Raw genomic sequence first — 22,395 nt, 5'->3', positions numbered from 1 at the left:
ACACTGAATGTAATGATAGACACTGGTACAGGTAAAAACATCATGAGCACAGAAACATTCAAGAACTTGAAAATCAGACCACAGCTAGAAAAAAGTCATGATGACAGACCACTTTATGGTTATGGTGGCAAGGCACCACTAGATGTTGTTGGCAGTTTTACATCACAGACAGCATACAATGATGTGGAGATTGCGACAACTTGGTATGTCGTAAAAGGTGACAGAGGAACAGACTCTCTGTTAAGCTTCAGCAGTTCAAAGGAACTTGGTCTTGTTGCAATAACCTGCAGTATTGCTAGTAATCTTAGTGAAGATGTGTTGCATAAATATGATGATAGATTCACCGGTATTGGTCAACTGAAGGATGCAAAATGCACTTTGCACATCGATACCAGTATACAGCCAGTCGGCAAGAGTCAAGATCGACGCATACCGCTTCACTTAAGACAGAAAGTAGCCGCTGAGTTGCAACGACTCCAAGACCTTGACATTATTGAACCTGCTGAGGATCAACCAACACCGTGGATCTCCCCATTAACAATCGTCACAAAGCCCAAAAAGCCTGATGAGATACGATCTGTATTGATATGAGATCCGCTAACAAAGCGATACAGCGAGAGAGACATGTGACACCAACAATTGATGACATCGTCACACAAGTCAATGGCGCTGTTATGTTCTCAAAGCTTGACTTAAACTCAGGCTATCATCAAGTGGAGTTGGCACCTGAATCAAGATACATCACAACATTCTCCAGTCATGTTGGTTTGTTCCGCTACAAACGCTTGAACTTTGGAGTTAGTTCAGCTGCTGAACAATTTCAGAACTTAATACAATCATGCGTTAGGAGGACTCAACGGAGTCCTGAACATAAGCGACGACATTCTGGTGTTCGGACACACAGAAGAGGAGCATGCTGCTAATCTTGAAGCTTGCTTTGAACGTCTCCGCGCAAAGAACTTGACACTCAACCGAGGCAAATGTGAACTGTTCCAGCGACGAATTGAATTCTTCGGTCATGTGTTTACAGACACAGGAATACAGCCAGATCCAAAGAAAGTATCTGCAATAACCAACGCTGCTGCACCTCAGAGCAAAGAGGAAGTCCACAGTCTTCTCGGTATGGTGAACTACTGCGCACGGTTCATTCCAAACCTTGCCACGCTAACTGAGCCACTGCGCCAACTCATTAAAGACAACACTATCTGGACATGGACTGAAACGCACCAGAACGCACTGCAGCAAATCAAGGACAAGCTAACTGCAGCAGAAACAATGTCATACTTCGATCCACAAAAGTCAACAGAAGTTATTGTGGATGCAAGCCCTGTTGGACTTGGAGCCATTCTAGTCCAGCATAGCATGACAGATCAGTCATCGTATGTAGTAGCGTATGCAAGCAGATCGCTAACTCCCACAGAACAACGCTATTCGCAAATTGAACGCGAGGCACTTGCGGTAACTTGGGGCATTCGACACTTTCGTCTATTTCTCTATGGAAGCACGTTTCAAGTCATCACAGATCATAAACCATTGCTCACTTTGTTTAACAATCCAGCAGCAAAGCCACCGCTACGCATAGAGCACTGGTTGATGAAAATACAGGAATACAGCTACCAGCTACTGTACAAGCCAGGCAAGAACAATCCGGCTGATTTCCTATCAAGACACCCACTTCCAGAAAGTGCACATAAGACATCAGCAGAAGACTATGTCAATATGGTATCCCTCAATGCAGTTCCCAAGTCCATATCGCTAGAAGAGATACAGAATAACACTAAAGCAGATAAGCTACTGCAACTGTGCATGACTGCAGTTACGACTGGTAATTGGCATCACGCGCATACAAGTACCACCAGATCAGATCCAAGAGTTTGAAAGCATTCACAAACCGCGCTTAATGATCTGACCGCTGACACGGAACATGGCATACTCTTACGCGATCATCGCATTGTGCTACCACGCGAACTTCGTCAACGCACAATCAACATTGCACATGAAGGCCATCAAGGCATTGTAAAAACTAAACAACTTTTGCGTGAGAAAGTGTGGTGCCCCGGCATTGACAATATGGTTGAAACCACAGTAGAAAAGTGCCTTCCTGTCAAGTTACTACACCCTGCGAAAGCTGTACATGAACCGCTCAAAATGACTGAACTCCCTGACTCCCCATGGACACATGTCAGTATCGACTTCAAAGATCTTCCATCTGGAGATTACCTTCTCGTTGTCATCGATGACTACAGTAGATATCCAGAGGTAGACATTGTAAGTTCCACCAGCGCAAGATCAGTTATTCCAAAGCTAGACAGAATCTTTGCCACCTTCGGTAGTCCGCAAGTTGTTCGCAGACAGACAACGGTCCACCGTTTAACAGCGCGAGACTTCAGAAAGCATTCGCCGACTACATCGGATTCAAGCATCGTAAAATCACTCCCCTCTGGCCCCAAGCCAACGGTGAGGTTGAAAGAATGATGAGGAATCTCAAGAAACTGTACAGAACAGCGATAGAAGAGAACCGCCTTGGAAGCAAGCACTATACGCTTACCTTCAGAACTACCGTACTACGCCTCACAGTACAACAGGTGTTTCCCCGCAACCCTTCTCTTCCAACACAACTATCGCACACGCCTACCAGAGACTATAACTGTAAAACAATCTGCACTTGACAAAAGTGTCAGACAGAAAGATAAGAAAGAGAAACAACGCATGAAACGCAATGCAGAAAAACGCAAGACATTCAGAAAGACTAAATTCCAAATTGGAGATGTTGTCCTAGTCAAAGGCACAGGCATCATTCCCAATGCAGTCAGTCCATATCACAGTGAACCAGCTCAGATCACTATGATAAATGGCTGCATGATCACAGCAAGCAGAAATGGTGCAACAGTCACACGCAATGCATCATTCTTCAAACATCTTAAGCATCATAGCAATGACTCTGTGTCCCAATCAGACTTTGACCCTGATCCCTATGATGATCTCCCTGAAGACGACCAGCAACAGCCACCAGCAAATCCTCCAGCACCAGCGCAGGTACCAGCTCGACGAAACCCAATGAGAAATCGTCAGCGCCCAGCTCATCTGCAAGATTTTGTGCTTGGATAATTTGACTGAAAAAACTACAAATGTACATGTGTTTTTGTATGTCTATTTCACATGCATGTTTATGAAACCACACAAAAGCTATGTGGAATGTTTAGTGAAATCTTGGACACTTTTCCCACAACAATCACATGTATTTCTGTGAGCCAATTGATTTCATAACAAATTTTGAAAATTGTGTCACCAAATTTTAAGTGAACATTTGTGCAAAGAAATGCACCTGCTATTTAATTACTGTGTGACAAGTTGGACACATGTAAAATCACATTGAACATGTGAAAACCATACAATTTTCTTGTATTGATCAGTCACACTTCAACTACATGTAAATTTTCAGTACCACCTGGACTACACAATGTACATGTAAACCACAATGTACTCTGTATGTTAAACTCCCTACATGTTCATGTGTGTAATCAAAGTGCACAATGGCCACAGCTTGTAATTTTAAAGACTGAAAGTTAAAAAGACTTTAACTTGTTAAATTGTTAAACTATGTAACAACATTGTAAATGTGTTAAAGTGTTTGACTTTATGAAACTGTTGAACAGTTTTCCCAGTTTAAGAAAGAAAAGACTTTCATGTTGTTGTATGAACACTCAAAATACTCAGTGTTTTTTGAACAAAAAACAAAACAAAGGTGAACAGTAAAGATGCAGTGAGTTTACACAACACTTAAAAAAAGGTTGAAAGAGAGACTATTGACAAAGAACAATGGCAAACTGAACATTTATCTTATTGAGTTAATTGAAACTGGAAAACCACCAGCATTTAATTTCTTCTGATCAAGGTTGAAATATGCCAACCTGTATTTGAGTTGAACCTAATTTGCAAACTTTGAAAGCCACAAGTTTGGATATCACATTTTGCATCAGATCATATTAAAGGGTAAATGATCTCTCTAAAAAGATGGGAGAGATGTAGTGTCTTACACCCTCTGATATTCATGTATCAGGATGTCAACCTTATGTATCTAACTTAATCTAAGATAGTATGTCAACCCTGTGTGAAACGGCACTCAAGAATAAGAACATGTCTGAGTCACAACATCATATTTGTGTGTCTGATTAACTACATTATATGCTCATTTCTTTAATAACATACACGCAGCAGCGGAAACGTTTCGAGAACGTGCTCCAAGTGGGACCAAACGGAAGAGCCCGCAGAGGGCAAGTAAGAAAGTGTGAACTCTTAGGTCTGACGTGTTAGGTCTGATGGTTACGCATTTCCTTCACATCTGGGGATTTACGGCCAAAATGTGTTTCTATTTTTCTTAATAACATACATGCAGCAGCCGAACGGGTTTTTCCATCTATTGCATTTACCCACTTGTCACGGTTCTGAAAGGGGACATTGCAAAATCCCTAATGCTTTGTACAGGGCCTTTCAGTTGAAAGTCAATTTTTCAAAACAAAAAATACCACTCATTTGCCTTGTCTTTGGTAATTATTCCGTTTAATCCATGACTTGGAGCATGTTCCGTTTCGGTCCCACTTGCAGCATGTTCTCGAAACTTTTGGGCTGCTGCGTGTATGTTATTGCAAAATTAGTTCACTGGGAAATCAAGTCAATTTCCCTGGTCATAAATACAACTTTTGCATGTTTTGTATCCAAATACCTTTCTTTTATGTCATGTTTTGTGATTTCTCCCATTGAGTGCAATAACAATGGTAAGTGTCCTCTTCGTGTGCGAGGTCGCAAGATGGAACAGCCGAATATCGGCAGCATTAGTGCATTTGCCATTTTCATGAATGATGATGTACGTCTATAAGTATCATAATAATCATCATCATGGACAGGTAACAAGCGGCACTGTGCAGTACCGCTCTGCTATTCAAATGCGTGGTGCATCGGTTACGTGTATTTTAAATGTCAACCTGCCGAAAAGAATCATCGTATAGATCGATCCCTGTACTAAAGTCTAAGACAGAGTAGCACCCACCTTAATATTAACATTTGCGACACTCGATATTCCACTCTCTTTATCCTAATTATATTGAAATAACACACACTTGCGATATCGTTTAACAGTCATGACAGTCTACCTTCAGACAGATCATCACACTTTTCATGCAAATGGATGCGACTATACAAATCGCGACATGTTTGTCTTCTATGGAAGGGGCCATTAATTCTTATTCCTTTTTAATTAGGAGCACCATCTGATTAACGCCAATGCAGCAGTGGTCGGACGCGATAATCTACTATAAACATAGCGCCCCCACTCTACAAAATGGTGACAGTCCCGTTTAATCACATGATTCATCACATGATCGTAAACAAACAATCATGATAATCGGAACCTTTCACATTACGGCTTATCCGAAAAAAAGACTACAACATAAACTATAAAACACGACAAAACACACATGTCATGTCCAGCATCGTCTGTTATTATTAAATAAACATAGCGCCCCACTCTACAAAATGGTGACAGTCCCGTTTAATCACATGATTCATCACATGATCGTAAACAAACAATCATGATAATCGGAACCTTTCACATGCAGCTCCACGATGAGTAAACAAACAAAAACATACAAGAATGTAACGGAAGCCTAATGTATTCAAAGCAGGTAACTTCGTTTGTTTTCATTGACATTGCAGTTAATAACACACATTCCTTACTGTTACCCTTACAAGTGTCTATCACGCGAATCAAAAGATAGCCTGTCTTAATATAGCGAAATAGCGCTATTATCACTTGAGTGGTGATGTAAAGTGAAAATTGCAAAATTGCGCAATTTTGTTTAATGGCCATTTTTGAAAATAGCGAAATAGCGCTATTATCACTTGAGTGGTGGGGTAAAGTGAAAATTGCATAATTGCGCAATTTTGTCTAAAGGCCATTTTGAAAATAGCGAAATAGCGCTATTATCACTTGAGTGGTGGGGTAAAGTGAAAATTGCATAATTGCGCAATTTTGTCTAAAGGCCATTTTGAAAATAGCGAAATAGCGCTATTATCACTTGAGTGGTGGGGTAAAGTGAAAATTGCAAAATTGCAATTTTGTCTAAAGGCCATTTTTGAAAATAGCGAAATAGCGCTATTATCACTTGAGTGGTGGGGTAAAGTGAAAATTGCAAAATTGCGCAACTTTGTCTAAAGGCCATTTTTGAAAATAGCGAAATAGCGCTATTATCACTTGAGTGGTGGGATAAAGTGAAAATTGCATAATTGCTAATTTTGTCTAAAGGCCATTTTGAAAATAGCTTAAATAGCGCTATTATCACTTGAGTGGTGGGGTAAAGTGAAAATTGCAAAATTGCAATTTTGTCTAAAGGCCATTTTTGAAAATAGCTAAATAGCGCTATTATCACTTGAGTGGTGGGGTAAAGTGAAAATTGCAAAATTGCATAACTTTGTCTAAAGGCCATTTTGAAAATAGCGAAATAGCGCTATTATCACTTGAGTGGTGGGGTAAAGTGAAAATTGCAAAATTGCGCAATTTTGTCTAAAGGCCATTTTGAAAATAGCAAAATAGCGCTATTATCACTTGAGTGGTGGGGTAAAGTGAAAATTGCAAAATTGCGCAACTTTGTCTAAAGGCCATTTTTGAAAATAGCGAAATAGCGCTATTATCACTTGAGTGGTGGGGTAAAGTGAAAATTGCAAAATTGCGCTAATTTTGTCTAAAGGCCATTTTGAAAATAGCGAAATAGCGCTATTATCACTTGAGTGGTGGGGTAAAGTGAAAATTGCATAATTGCTAATTTTGCCTAAAGGCCATTTTTGAAAATAGCTTAAATAGCGCTATTATCACTTGAGTGGTGGGTAAAGTGAAAATTGCATAATTGCTAATTTTGTCTAAAGGCCATTTTGAAAATAGCGAAATAGCGCTATTATCACTTGAGTGGTGGGTAAAGTGAAAATTGCATAATTGCGCAATTTTGTCTAAGAGCCATTTTCACCAAACTGATTTTCTTCTAAGTCTAAAAAATACACTGATAATAGCGAAATTAGCACTTTTTGATAATAGCAGTGCTATTATCGCAATTATGTGTAGAAACGAATGACAAAATAGCGCAATTGCGTCTAGTATAAAAAAGAGCGCTAATATCGCTATTATCAGTTATAGCGCCTTTCTCCGCAATATTGAACCAGCACTTTTGTTTCACGATTGCCGAAGTTTGAACCCAATCATAGCTCTAGTAACCAGTCACATTTCTCAATTGTTGATATAGATATATGCAACAACCTACTCTGAACAGAATACATAATTCAGAACAGTAAACATCAATTCGACATCTGATGATTTAGATGATAAGATATAGCTTCCTTTATCCGTTCAATTTCAAAGTCTATAGCCAATCACTTTCAAAGTCTTTCAGTTTGTTACATAGTTGGAGGACTTGTGGATGAACGGCTGTCTTCTTGCCTTTCTTTTTACTTCTCTTGGACCCTTGACTAGGGTTGATGCCAAGGAAGCACCTGAAATCAAATTCATACATTCATATCAGTTCATTCAATATCAGTGACAATACATTGTAATTTGTAGTTTTTATTATTGAATAATATTCTATGTAAAAGATTTTCATAGACATTGAATGCTGTTAACATAAGTCACAAACATCTAGTCATTGTGTTCTCGTGCAATGTGGGACGTTAGCCCTTTGTAAGTATAACATGTCCTTATACATGTGGGAACACAACAAGGAAATCTTGAATTTCTGTCATGGATGTGACTTCTACAATGATTTACATACTTTTTAATAGTGCTTGACTGTTTACCACAAATGCTACAAGTAGGTCGAACAATTGGCATGTTTATTGTACTGCCACTAGGCCTACTAGCACTAGTAGGCCTACTGTCTGGTCCACATTCTCCTGCAAGTAAAAAAAAAAAAAAAACTGACCCGAAATTGAAGTTTGAGAAACTGACCCAAATGACCCACAGAAAGATAAGCATTGATCTATGGTACCGGTACATGGGCATTTAGATCGTACCATGCACTTAAACCATGTGAACTAAAACAACTAGCGTTTACTTGCCTGTCTCTGTTAAAGTTGACCAGCAAAGAAGCGATCTAGCAAACTTATCAAAGTAAAACACTTCGACGCCACGGTCGTCTTCTTCAAGTCCTATCGGCCGATATACGTCTCATTACAGCGCGCAACGGCTACTCCCCGGGGCTGCTCCTCTGCATGCGGTATTCTGATACTAACAGCGCATCCTCAGTTCAATCAATTATGCATAATTACCCAGGAAAACGGTCTATAAAGTATTATTACAGGAGACCTGTGAACTTACGGGTTTTCAAAAAGAAAATACATTTTTTATTTGTTTGTTTCTGTAAATTTACGGATTTACCAGAACATCCATATTTTTCTGTAAAATAACATTAATTCCGTAAAAATACGGAATGATTCCGAGTTGTTTGGAATATTTACCGTTAAAACTCTACGGAATATTACGAATATTCTGTATTTTTAAGGAATATTTTCCGTAAGAAACCTCGTTTTATTCTGTATTTTTAATGAATAAGTTTTACGGAATGAATAAATTACAATTTACGGATGTTCCGTAACCCTGCTGCCGGAATGTTCCGTAAAATAACGGAATAGTTTGCTTCTATAAAACTATGAAAATATATCTCAAAACACTTAAAAAGTGAAGTATAATGTTGAAAAACAATTAGGGTCCTATGTGTTTTTACCTGCGGTAGGATCAATTCACATTTATATTATGATTTAATTTGATATTTTTAACAGTGATGGTGTTAATTAAAAAAAAAATGGTGAAAGTCATATTTTACCTGTAAATTAACTTCATACTAATATTTTAACGGTTTAAACGTATGTTTTATTTGTAAATAAACAATAAATTACATTAAAATTAAATTATAAAAAATTTGCAGATTGTATCGTTAAAAAACAAACTAAACTTTAGATTGACAGGAAAACGTTAAATTGATGACTTTAGCGTCTTGAAAATGGTAAAAACTGTTAATTTTTCATGTAAATTAACGTTGAACTTCAATTGTGGTACGGGAAATTGTAAATTTACGGTTGTTTACCATAATGTTGTGTAAAATTTGTTCAAATATAGTATAAGCCGTATTTTTACCTGTAAATTAACATTCTAACAATTTTTAACAGTGTTAGTAATGCACTTTTAAAAGAAACTGTAAGAAAACGTTCAAACGCATGTTTTTATATTTAAATAAACAGTAAATTACATTAAATATACAGTCATTTGTTTAATTTTGCACATTACATCGTAAATAACCCGAAACATTACATTGACAGGAAAACGTATAATTATACTGATTTTTTAGCGTCTTTTTGTATATAAATTGTTTTGAAAACGGGAAAAACTTTTAATTTTTCATGTAAATTAACGTTGAACTTCAATTGTGGTACGGGAAATTGTAAATTTACGGTTGTTGACCATGATGTTGTGTAAAATTGGTTAAAATATGGTATAAGCCGTATTTTTACCTGTAAATTAACATTCTAACGATTTTAACAGTGTCTGTAATGTAATTTTAAAAGAAACTGTAAGAAAACATTCAAACGCATGTTTTTATTTGTAAATAAACAGTAAATTACATTAAATATACAGTCATTTGTTTAATTTTGTATATTGTATCGTTAAAAATAAACTAAGCATTACATTTACAGGAAAACGTAAAATTGCTGATTTTAGCGTCTTTTTGTGTAAATTGTTTTAAAACAGGAAAAACTGTTTAATTTTCATGTAAATTAACTTTCACTTATTTGTGATACGGGAAATTGTAAATATACGGTTATTGACCATAATATGTTGTGTAAACTTTGTTTAAATATGGTAAAAACCCGTTTTTTTTTACCTGTGAATTAACATTCTAACGATTTTAACAGTGTCGTAATGTACTTTTATAAGAAACTGTAAGAAAATGTTCAAACGTATGTTTTTATTTGTAAATAAACAGAAAATTATATTAAAATTACAGTAATTTGTTTAGTTTTGTATATTGTTATCGTTAAAAATAAACTAAACATTACATTTACAGGAAAACGTAAAATTGCTGATTTTTTAACGTCTTTTTTGTATATATTGTTTTAAAAACGGGACAAACTGTTAATTTGCATGTAAATTAACTGTCACTTCAATTGTGGTACGGGAAATTGTAAATGTACGGTTATTGACCATAATGTTGTGTAAACTTTGTTTAAATAGGGTAAAAACCGTATTTTTACCTGCAAATTAACATTCTGACGATTTTTAACAGTGTCGGTAATGTACTTTTAAAAGAAACTGTAAGAAAACGTTCAAAATTATGTTTTTATTTGTAAATAAACAGTAAATTGCATTAAAATTACAGTTATTTTTTACTTTTGTATATTGTATCGTAAAAAAATGGGATATTTGATAAAAAACATTACATATACAGGAAAATGTAAAATTCCTAATTTTTCACCGTATTTTTGTATATAAATTGTTTTAAAACGGTAAAAATTGTATTTTTTCCCTGTAAATTAACGTTCATTTTTAACAGTGTGGACCTACTTAAACGTGCAATTTAACCTTTTCTCTGCTCCTTTTCTCCCTTTTCTCTTCTTTTTTCTCCTTTTTTCCTCTTTCTAGCTTCTCTTCTCTCCTTCCCTCCTTTTTTGGGAGGAACTTGGCTGGGCCCGCCGCCCCCACCTGAATCCGCGCCTGAACGGTATTAGTAGTACATGTAGTAACTGCTCAAAATACTCAAAACATCATGATTTGCCCGCCCCCCCCCCCCGGTCCAGCAATTTATATGTCATAGGCCTACAAGTGTGCGGATTGCCAGCGTGCTCGGAAAGTGCGGCCCCCTATCACAGAATATAGGCTAGCATAGGGCTATCTATACAATACAATACAATAAACGGAATTTATATAGCGCCTTAGCATAAGTATGAACAAAGCGCTTTACAATGATCTTATAAGTACAACTTACACTACATCTTAGGCTACATTAAAATGTACAACTTAATTAAAAATTAAAAACTTAGTTTGGAAACAAATAGGTTTTCAGATTAGATTTAAAAGTGGCCAGACTATGTGAAGTACGAAGTTTTACTGGTAATTTGTTCCAGAGAGCTGGCACAGAATTGCAGAAGGCATTATTCCCATATGATGTGTGAGTTCTTTTACATTCAAGCAGACTGCCATCAGCATGTGATCGTAGGAACATACCATCAGAAAATCAGTGGCGGATTTAGAGGGGGGCGCACGCGGCGCGCGCCCCCTCTATTTTGTGCAGATCGGCGCCTGACTCTGTGTATTTTTGCAGAGTGGCGCCTGACTTTGTGTGGGCGCCGAGCCGCGGCGGCGGTGGCGGTGGCTCGGCGCCCCCTCTATTGAAAATTCCTGGATCCGCCCCTGAAAATGTGTGAGATTTTAGGAGATTTTGTATGTACAGTGGTGTTGTTTCATGTCTACTTTTATAAGCGAATGTGAGTAGGCCTAGTTTGTAGGTAATACGCTCGCATAAGGCCTAAATTGAAGCCTGCAAATTAATGTCCCGTTCCCTAGTTCGATCTCCGATCTCTCTCTTTCTCTTTCTCCCCTCTCTCTCTCTCTCTCTCTCTCTCTCTCTCTCTCTCTCTCTCTCTCTTCTCTCTCTCTCTTTTGTACCCGGGGGCGCGCGCACGTTCAAAAAGGGCTAAATACGCTACTGGGTTATATAAAGGTCATGAAAACGTTTTTAAAACGTTATTGCAAATATTTCGGGCAAACATTTTTCGCAAAATATTTTTTCAACCCCAAAATAACATTCTGTTTAGAATGTTTTGTATCAAGTTTTCAAAAATGTTTTTGGAATGTTATTAAACCGTTTTTATACCCTTTATATAACCTGACATTTAAACGTTTTCTGTAAAACATTTAGTGTTTGCTGGGCAGTAGATTATCAAAAAATTTTTTTTTAATGTTATGAAAACGTTTTATACCCTTAATATATCCTTTATATAACCCGACATTTAAACGTTTTCTGACAACCTTTTTATAACCTTTTGCGAATTATGTCGAAAACGTTTTGTGTTTGCTGGGTACTCCATTTCATACTGCACACCTTAATTTACATGCAGCAGCAGATAGCTACACTCATCATGGCGTTAATCCTAGGGGACAGGGGATAAGCCTCCACCCTACTGTTTGACCAGGAAAGTTGAAAAAGAAGGAGGAAGAACGGAATTATATCCTTGAGATAATCCCGTAGGTTATCCTGTCGCACCTATTCATAGTCCTTTATTCTCAAGTAGTTACACATCTACTTGAAAGTAGCCTTTGATGTGATGTGCCTTGCCGACTACGGTTGATTAATTTTCACTCCAGAATTGAAACCATATCCAATGTTTCTATAGATAATTCCTTGAAAGTATGACACGTGTGTGTTAAGTACCTGATGTTGCTCTGCAGGGATACCGCACGTGGATACTATTAGAAAGAAATGTAGTTTTGTAAAGATTCCAAAAAAATCCGCCCATTTTGGAATATATATTAATTATTTAGGAGAGTGTTTTAGGATTTTGTTAGAAACAGGATGATTTTGATCATCTATATTTTATTGTTTTAATGTATTTTCCTGTCATTTCCTGCAAACCGAATAAAGATATTTTGATAATTGAAAATAGTCTGTATCATAAATCGTAGAGGTTGAAAGCGTAACCAAGCGTGCAAAATTATTATTTGCCATGGAACTTCGGTCATATGTTATTTGAAATAAACGGGATGTTAGGATCTGCATGCATGGTATGCATGGTATTGATGGTATACAGACACTGACCTTTCCCTAAAACCAATAAGCAGCAACTTGTGTATCACACCCGTCATGGGTTCGAACCCTTTTGTTGTATTTTATTGTTAAACCTAAATAGCGTGATTGCTTTTGAATGAGCGGCAACACACATATTTTGTTTGAGGATAGCTGGATCTATCTCCTTCTTTTACATCTTCTCTGGTTTGACAAAATGAGCCATGTTTTGTTCTTATCAGCCACATTTTGGTGGTAATAAAGGCAAAAACCCACCCCCCCCCCACACACACCCCACCCACCCCACATACCCCCACACACTTACAAAGATGGATTAACGCTACACTACTTAATCAACCCCAATATCAGCACTTTGTAACACTTTTATTGATTTATAAACTCGTGCAGTAATAAGCTTGTGTAATTAAGCCATTTGTGTGATATGATTAAACATACCTGAAATGAAATCATCAGATTTTACAAATTTTATTATTTTACAAAATATTATTTATAATACAAATAATAGTACACTTTGAAATCAAATGTTTTATTTTGTTTTTATTTCAGTGCCATTTTATTTTAATTTACCGTAATATAACTGTCGTTACATGCATCTGAAAATAGGTTACTGGTGCAAAGAGAAAGTTGTATTCCCTTAGAGGATTCCATATTAAAAACTCTGTAAAATAAAATCCAGGTTGCTTCCAAGACCACCAACCTCAAAAATAAGTTTACTGGACCTCTGTCAGCATTGAGCATTTTGAGATATGGCGGGTCAACGTTCACACAGAGCAAACCATACACTGTATTATTAGTGTTTAGGGTTTCTGTAACACTTTTAAAACACTGCAAGGTGTTTAATTTTGCATGTTTACAAAGTAAACACATGTGCATTTACTTTCTAAACAATATGAAAGTAGGGGCCTAAACATGTTGAAATGTTTAGAATCTAAATACTAGTACTTGAGAAGCAACATCTTTCAACTATGTATAGGCACAGTGTCATCGCCCCGATATCTTCATGGCAGAAATCGCCATGGTAGGTTGAATCCACAGCCACGCATGGCCATTTTGTTCCGACTGGTTTAATAGTTTTGAGACGCATAATGAGCCGAGGGGCATCCGACTAAGGCTACTGACAATAGCCTGGTAATTGACCTCTCTGTGTGTGAGTGAGCATGTATACGTCATGAGGTCGTCTGCTTTTAGACTGCCTCAACGAGTGAGTGCAGCTAACCTACGCTGCGTTATAGTTCGGCACATAGGCCTATAAAATCAGAATTTTGGTCAGTTTTTGTGTTCAAGACGCACGGTTCTTTCTCAAGACGCAAGCTAACGACTATCATGATCCGTTCAACACATACCGGTATATTCAAGTGCAAGGAACAAAATCTGGTTTCTTTAGAATAAATAAATTACGGGAGATAGGCCTATTCATCATTTTCTATCCCGGTATCCAAAGATTTATCGTCTGAATATCAAATCGTGCATAGCACATTCACATGTATCGATCCCGGGTATTGATTTTAGTATCTCTGCTGTACCAAGTAATCATTAGCCAGGCGATGTCGGTGTGGGGGGGGGCTAGGCCTACACCAAAACACGCGCCATACCCACTGGCAGCCGAACTAAAATTTAGTAGGGTTTCTTTTACTTTACCTTGCTATTTCAGCTCAAAATGGACAGAAACCATTCCTGACAATTATTAGCCTATAGTATTATTTCAGCATTTTGAATTTTGAGTAGGGTAACTTGGGGCAAATTGGGACACAGGGTAATTTGGGACAGTGATTTCGGAAATACTTTTATACCTTAAAATAGTCATATTTTGCCAAAAGAACTTTGATATAAATAATGTCTATTTATTCTTCATTAAACAGGAACTTCTGAGGGCCGTAACACATCAAAATAAATATTCCATGTTTTTGTTTTTTTCATGTCTAAGCAGAGGTCACGACTTGAGGCTAAATATCTGAAACAATGGCCCGGATTAGTGTTTCTCAAATTAAAAAATAACTTCTAAGCCAAATTTTCACAAGTCTACTGAACTCTTGGTGATATAAATATCACTTGTCGGGTATTAGTAGGCCTATGTATAGGATAATGGCCAAGGATTAGAACGTGAGTGGGTAAGAATGGCTGAGCCGCGGAGCGGCGAAGCCATTCTTACCCACTCACGTTCTAATCCGCGGCCATTAACCGACTTAATACACACCTATGACGTCGCGCTATTGTTTTACCGCTCCATTATTTTTCACGAATGGAGTGTTATTGAAATAGGTTGCTCTTTACAAATTGATCAATTACTCATTGATGCCGGACAATACACTAATATAATGATCGTACTAAATTTTAGGTGCGAGTGCAAAAATAGTCCGACTCAGCTTCACACTCAGCTTTATGTAAAATTTCTATAGAAATACCCATCATATCACGATCCAGGTGTTTAGTTCAAATCATCCGTAACCACCTTCTTGAATTATAAAGATTTAAAATGTTTGTTACACAAATTGAATAAACGTGGATTCGTAAAATCATTAAAGTGATTAGACCATCAATAGTTCTTTATGCCCACTTCTAATGTATTAACTGTTGAAGTAGTTGCGTCATGTTGCGTTTAGGTCTCTATTTTGCATAATAAGGAAAATTGGCAAAAAGGTCATATAGCATGTATAGGCTCATATGAAATGGTCATTACAGTTGTCAACCTCAAGAAAACTACACCTATCGCTATACCTGAGCAATGATACTCTTCTCTGTGAATCGAGTTTACGATTTTGGAACAACCATGCAATTATGGACACTATTGTTTATCTTGGATAATTTTGTGATGGAATCATTCCGAGGATATATATCGTTGATTCGCAGCAGAAGGACCAAAATCAGGTACGAAAAGGTACGAAAATTTTAAATGTACTACAACACATTTTACCTAGGCCTATTATTGTCCTTGAACTTTGTCGGCAAAAAACAAAACAAACTTCGCCGCCTTCGACGCGAAATAAAAGCCACCTCAACTTCCAGTCCCCCTTCCGAAATCAAATGGAGCGTCTCTAACATTGTAATATTTAATTACCGTAAAATTGGGGTAACTTCGGTAAGCGGGGTAACTTTGGTCGTTCAAATATATTTTTTAAATGGTCATATTTCCGTACAGCAATATTGTTTTTAGTCATATTTGGTCTCAATTTGTTAAGAAATATATTTGGAAGAAGTCGCTCATGTCCAATTTCTTTGAAAGTTACGAAAATATTGGCATTTTTGACCAAAAATGAGCATTTTTTACATTTTTTCAGACAAAATAAAATCGATATTTGTGAGCAAGGATGCGTGCTTGCTTAATTTTGCATGGGGATAAATGTCACAAAAACAAAACCTTGCCCATATACAGCGAAGATCAATTTTTTCATTTTCTTTTCTTCATGGAATGTAATACTCTGACCAAAGTTGCCCCAAATGCGGGGTAACTTTGGTCAGGCTATTTTCAACCCCTAGGGCACCCTTTCAAAATTATTCAAAATCTTTTTCAACTTCAAGGTGTAGAAGGAACCCTAACGTCATAAAAAAGAGATAATTAGAAATATATTTGGTTTTGTTTGGAAGCAGTGGTTTAAAAACTCTGAAAAGTGCCCAAAGTTACCCGTTTTACGGTATCGGATAGGCCTACTGATCGATGTAAGTAAATATTCAAGCATGCCAAAATACCATCAGATGAAACATCAGATATACTAATGACAAATAAAAATTATACAGAAAATAGACCTACTGTGGCTTTTATCATTATTAAACATGCCCGAAGAGAACGATTTGACTGAATAAACAGATTCATAGGCCTAAATACATTGATACAGAATGTGTATTATGTATATGTAGCAATGTTGCCCAAAATATGACAAATTATATGTAGGGCCTAAGCCACTAAAAACGTATAAAAATATAAAGAAGGAAAAAAAATGTTATAAAAAACAGTAAGCGTAGAAAGAAAGGTCCAAATAAATAAAAGTAAAGGCCTACGAAGTAAAGCCTAAGTGAGGGTAAAACACATCTTGCATAATAAGTACAACGTACTTAGCCAACAATTTAACCTGCCCGTTTTGATCTTGACTTGCTTTTCACAGATTGCATTGTAAGGGCTCGGATAGCGACGTTTTTACGTATTTTGTTTGTGGCACCTAAGAGCAAATCAGACACATCCTTCTGATATCAAATAATTTAGATTTTTATTAAATTCGCGATACAATACACATTTTAAGGCAAATTATTAAAAATTGATATTTTTGAAATTTAACAGTCCTCAAAGTAAATTGTATAAATCTAACGATATGCAGTAAATAGTAGGAAGTTGGGTTGAACAGCCGTCAATCATATGAAAATTGTGACCTTCATTATTAAAGATATAGATTTTTTCCTCAAAACACTAAAAAATGTAGGTCTTTTTGGAAACAAATGTTTAAGTTCTATATGAAAGGTCAAATTTTCAATTGAGTCGGCTTTTCATCCCAGCTACATAGGCCTATAGTTTAATTACATATCATTAGATTTGTACAGTTTACTTCGAGGACTGTTACATTTGGAAAAATATAAAAATATGAAATTTTAATAATTTGTATTATATCGCGAATTTCACAAAATCAAAATTATTATTATTATTAGATATAGGGACAATCCTCGTATTCAGCATGCAATTCGATATGTCTGATGTGCTCTCAGGTCCCATGACAATACTGTGCAAATGTTGCTATCCGCTTCCTCAATTTATTGTATTAATGAAAATCATTTTCTTCTTGTTTTTCGTATCATTGTTTTGCATTAAATTAGTGATGATAACAATACCGCACTTTTCGCAAATACTTGCTTTTCAAAAGTGCAATTGGTATTAACACTACATTCGTAAATGCCAGTACTTTTTCCCTGAAAAGTATTTGCTTTTCAGAGAAAAGAGAAAGGCATTTACGAATGGCGTGTTATTGTGATCATCGCTCCATTCGTGGAAAATAATGGAGCGGTAAAACAATAGCGCGACGTCATAGGTGTGTATTAAAGCCGGGTAAACAGTGGTAAAATCTGGTGTACCATTCCCCACCCCCCTTAGGTGGACCAAATTGCCCCGTTTCCCCCTATAAAATAACAAATTTAAAATTTTAAGGAAATCGTAGGCTCTACATTTGGGGGCTGACATTTTCTTCAGAAGGGGGAGGGTGTGCAAATTTACAAAAAAAGTTGGCGTCAATTTTATTTGCAACTCCACCCCACCATGCTATTTCGGCGGCAACAAAATTATCTACCTCCCCCCTAAACAGGCTAAAATTGTATTGAAATCGGCCTTTTTGAATAAAATAAACACACTATCTGTGGTCATCTTGTGATAGGCCTACATTTTGGTCATCAAAAATTTTATGACCCGCCATATTTTTCTTTCCAAAAATTTATGCCCCCCCCGTATATTTGCCCCCCCTTCCGAAGGAGGAAATGTCATCCCCCTGAAGGCTAATAGCCTAATGTGAGATCCTGAGTTCTCTTATAAACATAATAAAATTAAATCTGACAAATCGCAGAAATTGAGGAGGGAGGAGACGAGAACCAAAACCAAGGCCTGGAACGACTTGCCTCATGACATATTGGATTCAACTAAACTCACAAGCTTCAAGACAGAACTTGAAACTCCTGGACTCAAATTTCATAGCCCTCGACAAACCCAGTCACTCCAACAATTAGGTCATTTATAGGTCAACCCCTCTGATGTGATGTAGGCTTGTCCTGCTTAATCGGAGTACAGCATCCAGATCCAGATCCAGATTAATTTTATACGGCCTAAACCAGATTGACCCCTGAAATGTTGACCTGTTGTCAAAATACTAAAACATCAACCACATGTACGCAGTTCACAGTGTAAGGAACCTGGGAATGTACTATAGGAACTGTGAACTTGTGGTTGAGACTATACAATCAATTAACTGGAAATGGCGTTTCGGTGCACGGCCGAGTGAGAGCTGAGATTTTAGGGCAGGACTTTGCAGCTTATTTCGAGGTTTACATACGAATATTTGGGCATTGATTGATTTGTGAGTGTGGTATGTATTGAAGTGTGTGTTAGAATCAATGTCAGCTGATGTACGTTTATGTTTTGTCAATTAAAGACCGTGATTTTTGAAAGCCGTATCGACGACGATTGAACTCTACACTACAGTATCTCTGATCTAAATTAGTACAACACCCATCCATGCACCACGGCATTGTAATGTCATGTGTCCATTTATAGAAAAATTATTAAATTCGTGTGCATCGTGGAACATACTCTCTGTGTGGCTGTTGTACGCAGATAACCTCGCTAATATGGACGCATAGAGTAGCGTTGTACGCTCGTGTATAGCATGATTAGGCCCTTCGCACTTGATTATTAGTTTCCTGTTAAAGATTTTGAAAAAGGGACGAGGTGACTTTTAAAAGGGCATTTCGTGATCCACAGCCTCATCCCCCCACTTTTCTCAAAAAAAGTTGAGATTTTTATATCACTGGAATACTCTGGCTAGTGGCTACATAATGTTTATGTACAAAATATTTCTTGCAGATTAATTTGTTTAGCAAAGATATCGTGAAATTTGAATTTCGTTCTGGTATACCAGAACGAAATTACAACGTATTGTCTATGGAGCAGTGTAATACACATAATCATGCATAACTCGCAAACGCATAAAATCGGAATCAACTGAAATTTTGGGAATATGCTTTTTCATGGATATGTACCGGTACTGAAAAATGTCATAAAAAGAGGATGCTAGGATCACTTAAATACTCCTTTAATTATTAATTATTAATTATCTTTTATTTTCTTTATTTTGTTTGAACTATTACAAGCAACTATTGACTCGTTTTGACTAGAGTGGGCATTTAATTATTTCACAACAATATTTGATTTTAAGTAAAGGTGGAGTTGTACTCTTTGTTCATGCATCATTATATGTTGATATTATTTAAGTCAGAAAATGGCAAGTAGAAGTAGTTGAAAGTTATTTTAAAGGAGAAAATTAGAAATAAAAATAAAATAATTAATTATTTCGAGATTTTCAATTTTTGACGCGGGCGGTAAACAGGAAACTAATAATCAAGTGCGAAGGGCCTTAGTCGCGGAGTAAGTCAGTACCGTAACAGTACACATGAACAAGCGGTTGAAGCGTAATTGAATGTTCCACGAATACGATGGCGATGTACACAAATTTAATAATTTTTCTTATAGTAGGGAGTCGGTGGATTTTTGAATTTTTTTATAAACCCCCAAAAAATGTGGTATCACTGTAAAGAGCATCAAAAAGAAATGCAACATTCGTTGGTGCAAAAATGAGCTCAATAGGCCAAGAAATGGGGGAAGTTATGATTTAAAAAAAAAAATTTCAAAGTCGATTTTTTTTTTTTTGTCTGTCATCCATTCCACAACTTGGGACCACAACAACACCAGTTGGTGACAAGTAAGATATGGTATGTATATTATAGGGGCAAGGACTACAACTACTGCACTGGAAATTTTATTTCAGCACATGTTATTGATTGAATGCTGCATGTTTCCAACATTTCATATCAACCAGAAGTTGACAGACAGAAATGTGTCATCGTCAAAGGGAAAATGGGCTTAACTCACTATAATTTGGTCTATTGAGCTGGGGTTTTCACCATTCTCGTTCTTTTTTGATGCTCTTTCCAGGGATACCAAATTTGTTGGGGTTAGTTGAAGAAATCCAAAATCCACCTGACTCGCCAATAAAAGTAATATAAAGCTAAGGAAGCCACCATTACCCTGCCATCGCGTAGACCTGGAACACTACCGGGATTTATACCGGCTGTATCGCATCTGTGCCCCACGTTCAAGCAAGAAAATTTCCCTTAAAATAGTCTCTTGCTGCATCCACGGTTAAAGGAATTTTTACAATTGTTGATTAGCTATTTTAATAATATTTTTAGCCCATCCATGAATTTAATTTATCAAATACCTGAAATGGACCATGAACCCCGCGATCCCAGCCAAGAATACAAGAAAATACTCTTTCAAAACCTAAATTTACACGCCCTACACGTAACTTGGTCTTGGCGACAGTCTATTCAGATATCGTTGTCAAGCTCGAGGTGATTGACCCCTGGTGATTGACAATTGGGAACGTGTTGCTGATCGCATAGTCGTGGTGCTGGGCGCGTTCAGGGGGTGCTGGCGGCCAGCCCCCCTGAAACCCATGCATGTACCGGGGTGCTGGCGTGGAACCAAAACAACAGCAAGGGCTAAATCGAACGGGGAAGAAAAGTCGGCACGCATTAAGCGAAAATTACTGTCAGGGGCCTGTTGGAATATGGTACCGTAAAGGGGACACCCTCGCAAAATACTATTGGTTTGTACAGGGGCTTTCAGTTCAAGTCAATTTTCTCAGCACAGAATATATACCAATTTCCCTGTAATTATATTTACATTGATTTACCTGATCAAGAAATCAAACTTCTGGAATTGTTTCATCAAGAGGTATTTATTTTATGGCATGTTTTGTGACATGCTCTTTCAGAGAGACAGGTCCCCTAATTTTGGACTGCACAGCTTCAAAAGACCCCTGAATTTTACCAAAAGTGTGTGCTGAAAGACCCTTTGGGACCTCCAATTGCGCATTCCTCTCACTTCATCACTTTTTTTTCCAAGGTGATTTTCAACCAGAAAGCCAAGAAAGACCCTTGATTTTGACAGTTTGCAGCTCTAAAAGACCCCTTTTTATCGATAAGCCGTCAGCTCCCAAAGAACTCTAAATAATTATTTAGAGTTCCACAGAGTACATATGACAGCATTCAAGCTTTGACTTACATTTGGTGGCCAGAATGGTGGGAACTTAAAGTGAAAGATATCCTACTTTTAAAAGGAACATTTTCTAGGGTGAAATTTTGTGTAGAAACTGAATCTGACATAAAAAATGCATAATTGTCAACTTAAAAATTTTCCCCATAGCACTGTACAGGCATATTTCTGCCCGAAGTCCTCAAATTTGAGCGAAAATTGTCGCAAAAAAAATAAGTCCTTCAAAACTGGGTCTCTCAGGGCTAAACAAATATAAACTTGCTCTAGAGGGAGGTCTTGGCTATAGCAAGTTTATATTTGTTTAGCCTTAAACCTCACAGTTTTGAAGGACTTTATTTTTTATGAAGGGTTTTATTTTTTCACACCCGCCAAAATGTTAGGGGTAGGGGTAACATATTACTACTTTAATTTTTGTCAGTACATTTAACTGAGTCAAGTTTTATACCACTATTTAGCTATTGAAATACTGAACAAAAAGACACAAAAAGCATCTCAATAGCTCATACCATTGAGGAGTTATGGCTTTTTCAAGTTTCGAACTTAGGCGTAAAATTGCATTTTTTCCCAAACCAATTGTCACCCTGACCCCCAACTTTCTAACCCTGTTACAAAAATAAAGAAATAGATTTATCCGATTTAATGATTTGAATAGCACAAATGTACCCTTGTCACATAATTAGCATAAAAAATTAGGCACTACTCAGTAGTTTTCATGTTCATACACTCACAGGAAATTAGCAAGTCAAAATTTTTGTCACC

General features: G+C 37.0%; 1 protein-coding gene across 2 annotated transcripts in view; it reads left to right on the top strand.

Moving 5' to 3' along the window:
• The first annotated feature begins 18,770 nt into the window (after positions 1-18,770).
• The window catches only part of LOC140150771 (CMP-N-acetylneuraminate-beta-galactosamide-alpha-2,3-sialyltransferase 1-like), a 40,607-nt gene continuing 36,982 nt past the window's right edge, over positions 18,771-22,395 (top strand). Inside the window, exon 1 of one of the 2 annotated variants that reach the window (XM_072172873.1) lies at positions 18,771-18,886. The gene's annotated coding sequence lies outside the window, so the exon portion shown is untranslated. The remainder of the gene's footprint in view (positions 18,887-22,395) is intronic. The other variant, XM_072172875.1, reaches the window with a different exon arrangement.

This window comes from Amphiura filiformis, chromosome 4 (genome assembly GCF_039555335.1).
Source record: "Amphiura filiformis chromosome 4, Afil_fr2py, whole genome shotgun sequence".
In the NCBI taxonomy this organism is placed as follows: Eukaryota; Metazoa; Echinodermata; class Ophiuroidea; order Amphilepidida; family Amphiuridae; genus Amphiura; species Amphiura filiformis.
This window is presented reverse-complemented; position numbering and strand designations above follow the sequence as displayed.